The 14,785-nt window shown below is 50.3% G+C and overlaps 1 non-coding gene across 1 annotated transcript; it reads left to right on the top strand.

Moving 5' to 3' along the window:
• The first annotated feature begins 12,040 nt into the window (after positions 1 to 12,040).
• On the top strand, positions 12,041 to 12,125 carry LOC128138459 (small nucleolar RNA SNORD45). The gene has a single exon (XR_008234024.1). It is a non-coding gene; the product is annotated as a small nucleolar RNA SNORD45 (small nucleolar RNA).
• The last annotated feature ends 2,660 nt before the right edge of the window (positions 12,126 to 14,785 follow it).

Genomic DNA, 14,785 nt, shown 5'->3' with positions numbered 1-14,785 from the left:
GGGCACTATGAGAAGCAGAAAAGGCCTCGATGCTAACTAGGTAAGAACTGCTCAGCAATACGTAAAACATCCCTGTGTTATCAGCACTGTTGTAAGAACACATCCAAAACATAGCACCATACAGGCTTCCATGATGAAAATTAACTCTGTCTCAGCTAAAACCAGCACACAGGCACCATTATTGCTAAAGACGCACACGCTTTCAATTGCAGATACAGCCGTAAAATATGTACAATTATAGATACAGTCAGACACCGTAACTTTCAGCATTGCAGATACAAGTATGGTCACACACACAAGCACACACTCCATTACACCTACAACTACAGCTACAGCTCGTAATACCATTACAGATAGAGGTGCCATTAAACATACAGGTACTGATCCAAACGCAATTGAAGACACACACACACAGATACCAGTGCAGACGCAGGTACCGGTACAATTAGACATGGAGGTACCCATATAGATACCATTACAGACACTGATAGCAGTAAAAAGACCGCGACACTGTTACAGTCACACCCATACCGAGACCGTGAGTGGTACAAAGACTATTAGACATAGCCTTGCTGATACTATGTCAGCTAGTGAGTCTTTGGAACTTAAAAGGGGGACTTGGAACATAAAAATGAGGTTTTGGACACTAAAAATGCATCTTTGGCCTCTAAACCTGAGCCTTTGGGCCATTAAAAGGAGGCTGCTCTCTAGAAAGAGGCTTTCTGCATCTTAAAATAAGGGTTTAGATCCAAAAAATGAAACTGTGGGCCCTAAAAAAGCCTATGGGTAATAAAAGACAGGTTTGGACCCTAAAAAGGAGTATTTCTGCCCTAAACATGAGGCTTTGGGCACTAAAAAGGAGGGGCTAGAAGCTACACATGACGCTTTGGACCCTAAACAAGAAGGCAACCTATTGGTTCTTCAATGGAGCCCAGAAATGAAGCTTTGCTCCCAATATAGGGCTTTGGGCACTCCAGTGGAGGCTTAGTGTTACGTAAAGGTAGTATTAATAAGCCTCCTCCCTCCTGAAGTCAAAGTCAAGATTAACAGTTTCAAGATACTTTTTTTTTGTCCTTGGCTTTTGACTCATTAAGGCAAAAAGTATTCTATTACTTTCTCTCTCTAGTTTCTACAGGGACATCCATTGCAACAGCAGAAGTGGAGGTGATGTCACATGAACCACTTCTTTGCTTAGACCTGACAAGTAAAACCACAGGAGATGTTAATTCCTGCAATGGAATGTCATGCTCAAAGTTACTAACCATATGCAGTTTCAACACAGAGCTGCTCCTCTTTAAGGAGATTGATCGTGCATCCCTCACCCCTTCCACCTGGACCTCCAAGCCGCACACACCGCAACCAGCTAAGAAAGCAGACAGAAACAGCAAAGTTTGCAGGAAGTCTGGTATCAAAGAGCCTCCCTCACCGAGTCTTTATGCATGAGTAACTTTTCTTTCAATCACTTTGACAGAGCACTTGCTCCATAAACAAAGGAAAACATGTCAGTTGAATTGTTGCAGTTTGAACTTTGTTTAAAACAGCTGTAATCTAATCTGCATAGTCCTGGGGCAGTATTGAACTTCTGGAATAGCCAGGGAAACTCCAGAACAGTGACGTCACTCTACACTGGGCCAAGCGTTGAGTCAGGGTATATTAAGGTAAAGCATGTAACCTCAGCTATGCTGGATCAAGTCCAGGAAACTAGTAACCTAACTTCTTCCTAAACTTCTTAACACCCTAAGAGTGAGAGGAACAAAAAAAAAAAAGTAAGAGCAATCAGAATATATTTCTGCAAAGCAAAGTAAAAAAAAAAATAAAGTAAATCCATGTAAAGGCATATACTTTGATATCAGTTAGCTAGGTTAGTTTGAGACTAGTTGCATCAATGCATGTGCTGACCTAGAGGTTAAGGGCAAGACAGCCTTTAACAGCCTTGGGATGCTCAAGTGGAAGAATTTCTTTAAAAGCATGGTAATATCACAGGGTTGTAGACTATTACAAAACACTTACTTTTCACATTTGCTTTGCTGTTTATCTTATCACCTACTTCAGCTTTCATTCCTTCAAACTCCTGATGGATTTTTATTTACACAGGTGCTGAAGTTGTATACCTACTGTAACTAGTACACAGACTTGACAGTATTTAAATACCATGGTTTTAACACAGGTCACAAAACCACGGTAACCATTTTACAAACTCAAGGTGTAGCTCTGCTAAAAGCCACTTAAGTAACATGGGTTCTGTTTCTTAATTTTAACCTGTGAGTAAACCTAAGCCTTGCACTCTGAAGTTTTGGGGTTTTTGGAGGGAAGAAGAAGACCTCGCAAACCCACTAAGGCAAATTTTCTAAGAGATAAATTGCACTTGAAGCAAGCTGGAAACCAGAGGTAATAAGGAAAAATAAGTATATGGTCATAGTCATGCTTTCTCCACAAGTTTGGAATACTAGCAGTAGGGGGAATGCTAGAGAATGAAGACCTCACAAGATAGCTACATGCCTCTTGGGTCTTGTCACTAGGGTTTTAGGTGGATGCTTAAGATGATCAGAGCTCAGAATTGCTGTTTAAGCCAAGCAACTAATTTTAAAAGAATTCAGGGGTATCTGTTGTCCGTACAGCAAACTGGGACTTCTGCTGTCAATGCAGTTTGCTAGCTGCACTATTCAGAGGGTGTTAATTCACAACCTGGAAATACTAGAAGCAGGAAAGCAGTGTTCCTAGTCTCCTCAAATTTACTCTACCATGACATTATCATTTTGTAGAACATATTTTTTGTGGCACTGCCCCCCCCCCCCCCCCCTTACATTTGCTTTAGTTGTTTGGGGTTTTTAAGCAGATCCCATATGCATTAAAAAAAAAAAAAAAAGAGACTGAAGATTTTAAATTTCTCTTTGGAAGACAGTATTTTACAGTACATACAAAAATACTCTGGAAGAACATACAACTTCATTTACAAAACCACCAAATTATAAAGAAATTACAATAGAGGGATAGCATAACATTTGCTTCATGGGATCAGAATTTCTCCCCACCCTTCAAAAAACCCTAATGCACTTAACTGGGTAAGCAGTGTTACCAGTTTACAGAACCGGACCTTCAGACTACTGCAAGTTTTCATGTAATCATGTAGAACAGCTTTCAGGATTTATCTGAAACCACTCTCTGCATGCCGACTGCTTTCAGGACTGTACCTTGCAGGTGGGTAGCAGTGTCACAACAGCCTTGGCTATTGCAACATTTAAGTACATCTTCAGCCTGTGTGTTCTGAGTTTAGCTTTACTACCCAGTGACAACAAAAAAACCCTCAAGTCTCATGCTGGAGCAGTCTTAAGACAAAAATCAGATACAATGGCAAGGGACATGTCTATCATCTCCATACCTTGATAGCATCCTCTGCTGCATCTTCTTCAATATTTAAATTACTTACGGGCCTCCATGGGAGGCAATACTTGTGTAGTGCATGGCTGTGTTAGGCAGTGGAAAGCTGCTAGCTGAGGAAGCTGAGCACCATTGTGGTAGATGCACAGGAGTGTATGTGCCCTACAGGAAAATAATTTAAGATAAGAACAATATATGCACATGCACTAGGAAAGCACAAATGAATACAAGCACGTTCATATACACTTTGAACGACAGCGTGCTTGCAGTGACTAGTTAACCTGTTTACATACATTCTGAATCCAAGTCACAGGACAGGTTGGGTTTTGTGGCTTTTTCAAAAGCTGTTTCAGCTAGTGATAGTTAAGACTTTTAAAAAGACTAATAAGGATAACTCTTACAAGAATATATTTGGGAAATGAAGACTGAAATAAGTTAAACTAAAAAGCATATTTTTGTTTACATCAACAAACGCTCAGAGTATTTGTGTGAGGTAGTCTAGGCACTGGAACAGACCATTCAGCTTTCCAGTTAGTCCACTGAGTAAAACCCCTTCAAAATTACATTGTCTGTAGATCTGCTGCTGACGTCTTCTGGATTGCCACCATCTTTGAATGCTGAATCCTGGCCAGTTAACTAGAAGAACAGAATACACAGGCCCAGAATAATTGCTATACTAAAATTACCCTCATATTTGAGTACAGCTTCCAGTCAACACATTAAGTGTATTAGTGGCCATTCTTGAAACAACATTTAGACAAGACTACCATTACCACACAGCAATCTCAAGCGTCGCAAAAAGTCTTACTACCCAAACCTTGAAATCTGTACTTAAAATATTCAATAGTAGGTAACAGTTCTGCAAGTTGATTCTTTACAAGTATCAAAATTGAGTTTTTTCTAGTTGTTCTTTGCCTCTACCTCAAATCAGAGGTCAAGCCACACAAATAGCTGTTTAAGGAGAGTTATGTATAGCAATAAAACAAATCAAGCATGCATCGAAAGCTTCCACAAAAACAAGATTTAACAAGCAACTCCACACTGTCATGTCAGCAGTGGACAACCTATTGAGTAGGCTGCTGATTTCTAAAGCAGCAAACCTATCAATAGGCATTCAAAGATCATCTGCCAGAACAAGGTTAGCTCATACTTTTAAATTTATAAGATTCATATCCTCTTCATTTTGAGGTATCTTTTTTTTTCTGAATTAAGAACCGCTTCCAAAGAAGTCAGTTCATTCAGCAATTGGTCAGTGCAGTAATATACAAGTACAGTAGTATTTAGAGACCCTGCCACCAGACCAAAAACAGTCACTAGTGCCAGATCTTGGAAAAAAAAATTGTTTAATAGCTATACAGTATATTCGAGACAATTTCTCACACCTACATCCTAGGAAAACTATCATTATGCTTAAATGTAGATTCCTGAATCCACTGGGGATGTATATATGCATTTCTTCTCAGTTATGTCATTCATTGTACATCAATAATGAATTCAGTGGGGCAGTGGGGCTGTGGGGAGCGGGCAGGCTGTTCTGGGGTGCCCCCGGCGCTGGCAGAAAGCAGAGCTGGAGAGAACAGGGGGAAGCCCAGGGCAGCCAGCAGCTGGCGGTGGGGCCCGGCAGGATGCAGCACCTGCGGAAATGCCCGGCTCCTTGAGCCTCAGCCCCGGGGCTGCAGCACGGGGCTGGCACTGCCTGGGGCTCGCTGGGAAAAATCAGGCAGAGGCGACCCTGAAAACCCACACACGTACCCAGGCCCGGGATTTGACAACCCGTTCCTTTGCGCATCGCCGCCATGGGATCCAGAAAGCAGTGCCACTGGCCCTGGCATGGTCCTGAGCCATCTCTCCATGGAGGAGTCTTTAACCCAGCCTAGAAAGAAGAAAAATTGTCCAGAATTAAGCTGTTCTCAAGTTTTCGCAGGCAGCATGTTTTCTTGAGCTGCCTGGTGCTGCCGTGCCTGGGGAATGTTCAAGAAACAGGGCGGCTGCCTGTACCTGCAGGCAGGCGGTGGAGTGTGTGCAGCAGGAGCCAGTGGTGGTTGGTGCAGCTGTTGAATGGGTTCAGGCTTTAAATGTGTCCAGACTGGTACGCCTGGTTCCTTTTTCCTTGCAGTGTGTATTTAGAGCTTAAACAGTATTCTTTTTAAAAGCAAAAACATCAAGCAAAAAAAAGCCAACCCAAAACCAGCTGGGTAATTTTTTACCCCCAGCTGTCCTTTTTTGCCCTCAGTCCTGGCCACTATGCAAGGCAATGCTCACCACCAATATTAGGGCACAGGACTGGGCTTTGGCAGGCAGCACATTCCTCGAGGCTCCCGGTGATGCAGTTCCTGGGGAGTGCTCAAGAAACAGGGGCAGTTGCCCAGAATTGCCATTTTTGGTCTCTCCCCATCGTGCTCTGTCTGGCTCCCTGCCCCCATTTTTTAATTCCTCCCTCTCTGTCTTTAACCCATCACTATTTTCTTCTTTCTCTTTCTTTCTCTGTCTCGCTCCCTGTCTGTATCTCCTCATTCCTCTCTCTCCTGCAGCCTGGCCCCTCATTCCTGCCTGTATCCCCTGCTCAGCTGGCTGGGCCTTCTCTCTGGGCCTCCGTCTTGCTCCCCATCCCCTTCCGCTCCTCCGCCGTCTCCATCCTGGAGGCCATCGCTGTTCTGTCCTTCTGCCCCTCCTTGTCCTGATCCGCATCCCTCTGTTTCTCAGTCTCTCTGGGCTGTTTCCCGTCCTTCCCTTGCTCTCTGTCCCTGCCTCTCCCTTTCTTTCTCTCTTCCCTGCCTTTCTCCTCTCACCCTTCCCCTCCGTCCCTCTCTCCTGCTCCCTGTCCCATCCTTCTGTCGCTCCGCTCTCCTGACGCCTTCTCCCTCTCTCTGTCCTGCTCCTGCCCCTCTCTGGCCACCCCACCGCCCTGTCCCACCTCTCTCTGCCGCTCTGTCCCCCCTTCCCCTTCTTCCCCTTCCCCTCCTCCCCCCCCGGGGGAGACGGGCACGTGAACGGCTTGTGAAAGAGCGTACTGCTTTGGGAAATATCCCGCTCCAGGAAGGGAACGTTGCGCTCCAGTTGCATACGCACCTTGTTGGTCTTCCCGCCGCTGAAATCTTCAAACCGTTTCAGACACACGGTGAGAACCTTGGGTGCGCGATGGATTGTAAACCTCTTGGAGGCGGCAACCGTCTTGTTACACCTTGAAACCAAGCACAGAGCCAAGTGCTGAAATGCAACCTTCGTATACGCCCTATCTTGCCCCAAGAAGGCCAGACATCCTTTCATGTCTCACACCCCCCTACGCTGTTTTAAGGCTGTTCAGATGCACAGAGCCATATTAAAATATCGGTGCCTCATTATCGTGCATCTAACCTATGTGAATTATTATGTTAATATATTATGTTATGTGAAAAGATGGCTTATGCTAGAGTATGTGCAGCACCTTCACGCAGGATCTAGTATTAATATGGTGTTAATAATCATCTTACTGGCTGCATTTAAAGCAGTTTTCACCATCTAGCTGCTCGGGTTTCACGAAGTCCGTCAGCGCTGCGGTGACAGTTGAGGCTGCCTGGAGGAGTGAGAAAGCAGAGAACTGATCTCCGGGAAATGCCCTCGCCCAAACACTTATCAGGAGTTGACAAGAAGACCCAGGTGAACCTGCAAGCAGCGCCCACAAGGAGGCAGAAAGAGGGTACGATGCCGAACATTTCCCTCAATTCCCTCAATTCCCGGGGCTATCAAGAGCTACGTCTCTGTGCCACTGCTCAGTTCAGCTACCGATGGCGCGCGGGGTCATCAATAATGAAAATAATACCACCCGTCAGACGGGTGTTGAGGGAGGGCAAAAAGAAGAAGGACGCAGAGGGATCCTTCCACTCCACTTGCCACCCACCACCAGGCTCTCTTGTGTTCACGGTATGCGTTTTTAAAGCAACTGTGTTGATTCTGGAAAGCTACAGGGGCCTTGCGACATCTTGAAGCACAATTACTAACTCTCTTTGATATCCAGAGGAATATCCAGAAAGGCCTCGTAGGAATCAGAAACCACTTTGCAGCTCGAGCACGTGACTGGAAGGAAATTCAAAATGCTCAGCGATGGGGAAGTCGACTGACTGTGCCGCTTTACGTCCTTCATACCTACTACGCCAGTCACACCATCGGCTGTTCATCACAGGCCGACAGAAGGACACAGACAATTCCAGGGAGAGCAATGGTTGTGGAAAAGTACCTCTGGATCTCAGAAAGCCCCCAAATATTTGGTGGACGATGGTAGTCGATTCGGAAGGGATGTCCAAGCTGGAAATAAATGGTAAGGCAGAGAGTTATCTCCTCCCGGAGTTTTGCTTTGTGTGAAAGCCCTGGGCGTAGTTTTTCCTTGATGGCACTGCACCAAGGAGTCCAAAGGGCTCGGGAACATTGCAAAGAGAATTTGCTTGTGCTTACTTGCTGATTCCACCCAGACAAGCTCTCTGCATGGCATCAATAGCATAACGTAAGAACTCATGGGCATCTTCCTGCCTGCCAAGCTGGAAATGTTTTCCTATTACTAAAAAAGAAGAAGTTAGTAGCTTTCTCCTACAAGAACAGAAGAAAACTTGTCAAAGCACCCGAAATGACTCACGTGTGAGAATGCTGACGACAGCCAAAGATAGATGGCACCGCCTGAGAAGCGCAGGACGCTGTTAACGTGCTTTTCCATTCTACACATCATGCAGAAGCCATTTGGCGGCCTGAAGAGGAAGGGAGGGAAGCAAGAGCCTTAGGTGAGCAAAACATCCACAGCAATGGGAAAGCCAGTGGGGATTTTGAAGTTCTAAGAACGGTCTCCGCTCCTGCCAAGGTGACAGCATCCCAACGAGCCCAGGACATTTTAGCGCAGAGAAAACTTTCTTCAGAGGGATGTTAAACTGACAGAATATTTCTGTGCAATAAGCAAAGAGGGTTTAACCTGCAGGAATAGGGACCGAGACCTGGGGCTAGAAAGGGGTGCCCTTCTGAAGACGAACACAGCTAGATACGACAAGTGCCTTCTAGCCTTGAGTGTTCAGAGAAGACCAACTCGGGGAATTGGCAAAGAAGGGCTGCTTTTCTCTTAAGTTCCAGATTCTTGGAATCCTTGGGAAGTGCCCGACAGATTTACAAGGAGCTGTTCCTAAAAGTACTCACACGACTGGCTGTGCTCACGAGAGAGCAGGTAGTTGGCCAGAGGTGGGGTGTATGTCAGGCACTGCAGGACGGAGTTGAGGAAACACATGTTGCCCGAGTTGTGGAGTCCCGCTCCAGCTCTGCATCGTTGCTGCCAGTCCATGTAAATCTTCTCCGGGGGAAAGAGGATCCTTTGTGGCGGAGCCATTCCCTCAGCAACGACTGCAGGGCGACGACATTTGAAAAGAGATGAGACAATATTGTTGCACGGAAGCACATGTAAAAAAGTTGAGTTCTCTACGGGAGGACCCAGTACAACCAGCTGTGTCGTGCTTTGTCTACGCGCTTTTTGAACACCTCCAGGGATGGTGACTCCACCACTTCCCTGGGCAGCCTGGTCCAATGCCTGACAACCCTTTCAGTAAAGAAATTTTTTCTAATATCCAAACTAAACCTCCCCTGCCGCAACTGGAGGCCGTTTCCTCTCCTCCTATCCCTAGTTACTTGAGAGTAGAGACCAGCACCCACCTCGCTACACCCTCCTTTCAGGTCGTTGTAGAGAGCGATGAGGTCTCCCCTCAGCCTCCTCTTCTCCAGACTAAACCACCCCGGTTCCCTCAGCCGCTCCTCGGAAGTTCTCTAGACCCTTCTCCTTGTTCTCCAGACCCCTCACCACCTCGGTTGCCCTTCTCTGGACACGCTCCAGCACCTCAACGTCTTTCCCGTAGTGAGGGGCCCAAAACTGAACCCAGGACTCGAGGTGTCACCTCAGCAGTGCCCAGTACAGGGGGACAACCACCTCCCCGCTCCTGCTGGCCACACTATTTCTGAGACAGGCCAGGATGCCGTTGGCCTTCGTGGCCACCTGGGCACACTGCTGGCTCATATTCAGCCGGCTGTCAACCAGCACCCCCAGGTCTTCTTCTGCCGGGCAGCTTTCCGGCCACTCTTCCCCAAAGCTGTAGCATTCCAAGGGGTTGCCGTGACCAAAGTGCAGGACCCGGCACTTGGCCTTGTAGAACTTCATACGATTGGCCTCAGCCCATCGATCCAGCCTGTCCAGATCCCTCTGTAGAGCCTTCCCACCCTCCAGCAGATCAACCCATCCTCCCAACTTGGTGTCATCCACAAACTTGCTGAGGGAGCACTCGATCCCCTCGTCCAAATCATCGGTAAAGCTATTGGAACCAGCCCCAATCCTGAGCCCTGGGGAACACCGCTTGCGACCCGCCTTTTCTCCTGCCTCCAGGGTTTGTCAGCTTTCCATCAGCCACAGCTTTGCCAGATTCCCGCTCGAGGTGGCTGGTGGCAGTTTTGTTCCTGCCCCGCTTGGCTTACGTAGTTTTGGGCTGTCCCCACTCGGGACATCTGGTATAACCCCTTGTTCCCGCTTGAAACATTGCCCCATGCCAGCTACCGTGAAGAAAATTAACTCTATCCCAGCCCAAACCAGCACACCTCCCCTGTAAACGAGAGGGTTTAGATGCCAGGACAAATGACAATTTGCCAGCTCGGCAGAGCACGGGTGCCCTGAGATGTCTCAGGAGAGGCAGGCTGGGCTAAAGCTTCTCTCCTCCTCCTCCTCTCCGGGTTCTGTGGTCCAGCGGAGCAGCTGGGACTTTTCCGCAAGGACACCCTGGGTCCCGCTGTGCTGTCCTGCAGGCAGCAGCACAAGCCAGGCATGACGCTGTCTGCTCAGCACGCTCTGGGTGTTCTCCATGGGAAGGACAGCATGGGACTGGGCTTGTTCCAGCTTTATTAAAAAAACCCTAAATTTATTAAAATACAGCTGTTTTCCAGAGGAGGATTTCACTTCTTCAGGGCTCACCAGGGGCCAGCAGCACAGCGACTGCAGGCTCCATCCCGACGTTGGCATCTCTCTTATCGGGACGAAGATCTCCTCCGCTGCCGGAGTCCTGACGGAGAGTTCAGGGTCTTTCGCCAAGGGCGGGAGGGCCGCAAGAGAAGGCAGCGGAGCAGCCGTGACCCCCCCCACTGCCTGCAGAGACCCCCAGGAGTCCCCTGCAGACCACGGCACCCTGCCCAGTCCCCGTCCCCTGCCCCACCAGCCCCTCCTCGCCGTCGCAGATATCCCGCAGCTCCGGTTCCTCGGGTGCCGTGCGGCAAGACCTTGCGGCCAAGGACTGTGGCCCACCGATGAACCTGATGGCCACCGCTGGCAAGGTGGCTCGAGTGTCCCGCAGGTACGGCAGGCTCTGCCGGAGGTCGTCTTCCACCCTCTTCTTGTTGGGCGCTAACTAGAAAGAGCACAAGGAACTGGTACGGACCCTCCCAAGTCGGCCGGACCAGTACCTCCTCCCAGTAACCCCTTCCCGCGGCGATCTCCGTCTCCCAGAAAGAGCTGGGAGAGGTTCAGACAGCCGCAGGCAGCGGGGGCCCGGGGATGCTGAGACCCCTCTTTCATGTTGCCAGGGCCCATATGAGTCACCATTTCCAAAGGGCCGTTTTTAAAGCCTAAAACCAAGGATTTTGGCCCTAAAACGGGGCTTTGGACCGTACAAATGGGTCTTTGGATGCTCATTATATGCCTCGGGCATTAAGGAAATGAGGCTTTGAGCCCTAAGTGAGGGGTTTGTACCTTAAAAAGAGGGTTGGGAGCCTACAACTGAAGTCCTTCAACCCTAGAATCAAAGCTTTGGACCCTAAAAATGAGGCTTTGGGACCTAAGCATGAGGCTTTGAGCCCTAGAAGTGGGCTTTGGACCCTCCAAATGAGGGTTTGGACACTCCAGATGCAGCTTGGACCCTAAAAATGCCTGTCTGGATCCTAAAAAAGAGGCTTTGGACCCTGAAAATGAGACTATGCAAACTAACACTGAGCCTCTGCACCCTAAAAATGAAGGTTTTGGAAACTAAAATGAGGCTTTGGAAGGCAAAGCTAAGAGTTTGGAAAGTAAAAATGAGGCTTTGGACTGTATAAATTCGGATTTAGACTCTACAAATGAGGCTTTGGTCCTTCCAGATCAGACTTTGGGGCTTAAAAATGATGCTCTGGGCCCTTAAAATGAGTCTCTGAACCTTAAGAACGGACCTTGGAGCTAATAAATTAGTTTTTGTACTCCATATATGTGGGTCTGGACCTTAAAAATGACTGTTTGCACCCCCCAAAGTAGGCTTTGGTCTTTTAAATTGATGCTTTTTGCCCTAACATTGAGGCTTGCATTATAAAAATAAGGGTTTACACTTGCAAAACTCAGGGTTGAATTTTAAAAATGATGCTTTGTAAAGCACAAAATCGGACTTGCTCACCGTAGCTATCTCCATGGCAGGTTAAATTTCTCGCCGTCTATTGTGTTTTAGTTCCCTTCTCACGCAAACCGTGGTGACAAACAGTACCCAAAAGGCTCTGGTGCTCCCAAACGGCGGCTTGATGGTCTGCGTAACCCACCTCTAGCCGCATCTCAAGGAGCGTAGGAACGGCGTTACAAGTAAATAAGGCAGCGTCCTGCTTTAGGAAGAAAGCGTGTTGGATTTGAAACCCTCGGGTAGGACAGGAGGAGCATGTCTTCTTGGGTCAGCGATGAGCGTCGGCACGTATTATCTGATCCAGAGCCGATGTCTGTCGCCGCTTTAGCTCTGGAATTACTCTGAGACCCAGGAGGCTCCATTTTCCTTAGGCTGTCACCTAAGGGAGTCGAGATAAAGACAGTTTAACAAGCGCAGGGAATAAAAAAGGAAACCAACGGACGTGACAGCAACCACCGACCACCTCTCACCAGCAGGCAGACGCCCAGCCATCTCGGTGCGACGGCTGCCTTGGGAAGACTCCCCCAGTCCTGAATTTCTTGCTGAGCGTGACACTATGTGGAACGGACCGTGGTACCTCGTCGGTCAGCTCGGGGCAGCGGTCTCTGCTGTGTCCCCTCCCAGCCAGCTCACTGGGGCAGCAGAGCGAGAAACGGAGAAGCCCTTGGTTCTGCATAAGCACCGCTCAGCAGTAGCTAAACATTGGTGCGCTGTCAACGCTCAAAACGGCACCGTGCAAGCTGCGATGACAAAACAATGACCTGTATCCCAGCACAGAAACCCTTCTGTGCCCGCTCACGATTCCTATTCCTATGAGAAACCCATGAAAAATAGGGCATTTGACTTATCGGGGAGAAATGCAAACACGCTCCCGGTCTCTGGCTGGCATCTGGCTTTACTTGCATGACCTAGAAAGTACGCACAAGTCTACGCGGTTTCTTCTGCACCTTGGGAAAGGCGTCTCTTGCCTTGATTTCCAAGGAGAAACTCCCAAAAGCGGCACCACAGAGGTATTCCTAAACCTCGCTAACTGAGAGCAGGGTAGGGTGGCTTTGGGGGGGGGGGGGGCTGTGCGGCTGGCTATGGGGCAGGCGGTGGGCTTTGGGGTGGGGGGGGGCTGCGGGGGGGTTACTGACGCTGTCCCGTAGCGAATTACGGTGGTCGTGGGGCGACCGTTCAGCGTCCGGCCCCTCCTGGAGCGACTCCGGACGGAGGGTACGTCAACGGTGAGCGCTAGGGGAGCTGCCCCACGGCGGGGGGGGGGGGACACAAAACGACCCCGTTCTGCCCCACGGCTCTGTGGGGTCTCTTCTTCCCGGCCCCACGGCTCGATGGGGCCCGGCTCGTTCCCCCCCCCCTCCCCCCCAGGTGGAAATGCGGAAAGCTTTGACGGATTTTGTGCAGAGAGAATTCGAAGTGCTGCGGGGCCAGGCCCGGGCCCTGCACGCCGCCTTGTAGCGCGTGGGGTGCCCCGCTCGTGGAGGAACCCGCCCCACGGTGAGACGGCCGGCCCCACGGTGAGACGGCCCCCACGGCCGTCCCTGCAGCCTTACGGGACCCACAGATGGGACGGACTAACCCCACGCTGCGATGGCCGTGGGGCCTGGACAGACGGACAAACGAGCTGCCCCCCTCCCCCCCCCAGCTCCCCGTTCCTGTGCATGGTGCCAATAAAAATGGCTGAGCCTCGGGGATCTCCGTACCTGGGTGACAACAGGGGGGTAAAAAGGGACCTGGGGGGGGGGAAATTGGGGTGCTGAGGGGGGGTCCCCGAGAGGGTGGGAGGTGGAGACGAGCGTGGCCTGATCCCACATGTTTATTGAAGCAGAAGCTGGTGTGTTTTTTTTGGGGGGGGGGGAATTCCCCCACTGTGCACACCTGGGGAAACCCCCCCTGGAAGGGGCAAAAGGGGGGGCTCGGACCCCCTGAAACGGGGTTCAGAGCCCCCCCGCGCCCCCCACTCCCCCGGAGTGCTGCCACAGAGCAGGGGGTCCCCAAACACAGGGTAAGGGCCGGGGGGCTGGAAACACCTTGTCCAAGTTTTGCCCCCACTCCCTGAACTGGGATGGGGGGGGGAAGGCGTGGCCCGGTGGGTGTGGCCAGGCTTGGCCGAGTCATCACTCCTCCTTCTTGTCCCAGGGGCCATCATGGGCTGCCGGGGGGGGGGGGGGGGCAGCAGGCAGAGCGGGTGTTAAGGGGTACAAAAGGGGGTTGGGGGGGGGTTGAAAGGGGGTTGGGGGTGGGGTCGTAGGGGGTTTGGGGTGCCCCCCCCCTCCCTACCTGCAGGCGCGCATGCTGGTCCAGAAGCTGGTCGTACTCCCGCGTCAGCCCCTCGGCCTGGCGCCGCATGGCCTGCACCTCGTTCTCCGCCTTCTCCAGAGCTGTTGGGGGGGTTGTCTGTGTCAGGGTCACCCCCAAAAAAACCAGCAGTGCCCCCCACACACACCGTAACGCCCCCCCCACACCATAATGCCCCCCGCAGCCCTGCCCGTACTGCGTTTGCTGGCCGCCAGCTCCTCCTTCAGCTTCTCCACCTTGGCCTTGAGGGTCTCGTTCTTGTCGTGGGAGGGGGACGACGGACCGCCCCCATCACCCCCTGCCTCCTGCAGCTGCTGGCGGGGGGGGGGGCACGTCAGGGCCCGAGGCGCCTGGATGCCTCCTTCGCCAGACATCCTTCTTGGTGCCGATCTGGGATCCTTTCGGAGCTGTTGGGGTCATCGCACCGCTCCTCGCACTCTTCTTGTAGTTTCCCATCGATGGGGTACCTCGAGGTGGCAGAGCTACACCTTCATTTGTGAAACGAGATCTACGTTGGTTAGCATAATGTCTCCCTTTATGACAACGAGGGCATATATTAGGCCCAGCTTCCACTTTGTTTCGCCCTTCTTTACGCTGAAATTGCAAATGTCCCGGTTGTCCACATTTATAGCATTTCTTAACATTTTTTGTATCCATTTGCATGGCTACAGCAAAAGCATTGGCCATTAATGTAGTTTTATGCTCCAAAGACC

The sequence above is a fragment of the Harpia harpyja genome, unplaced genomic scaffold (genome assembly GCF_026419915.1).
Source record: "Harpia harpyja isolate bHarHar1 unplaced genomic scaffold, bHarHar1 primary haplotype scaffold_46, whole genome shotgun sequence".
NCBI classification, from domain to species: domain Eukaryota; kingdom Metazoa; phylum Chordata; class Aves; order Accipitriformes; family Accipitridae; genus Harpia; species Harpia harpyja.
This window is presented reverse-complemented; position numbering and strand designations above follow the sequence as displayed.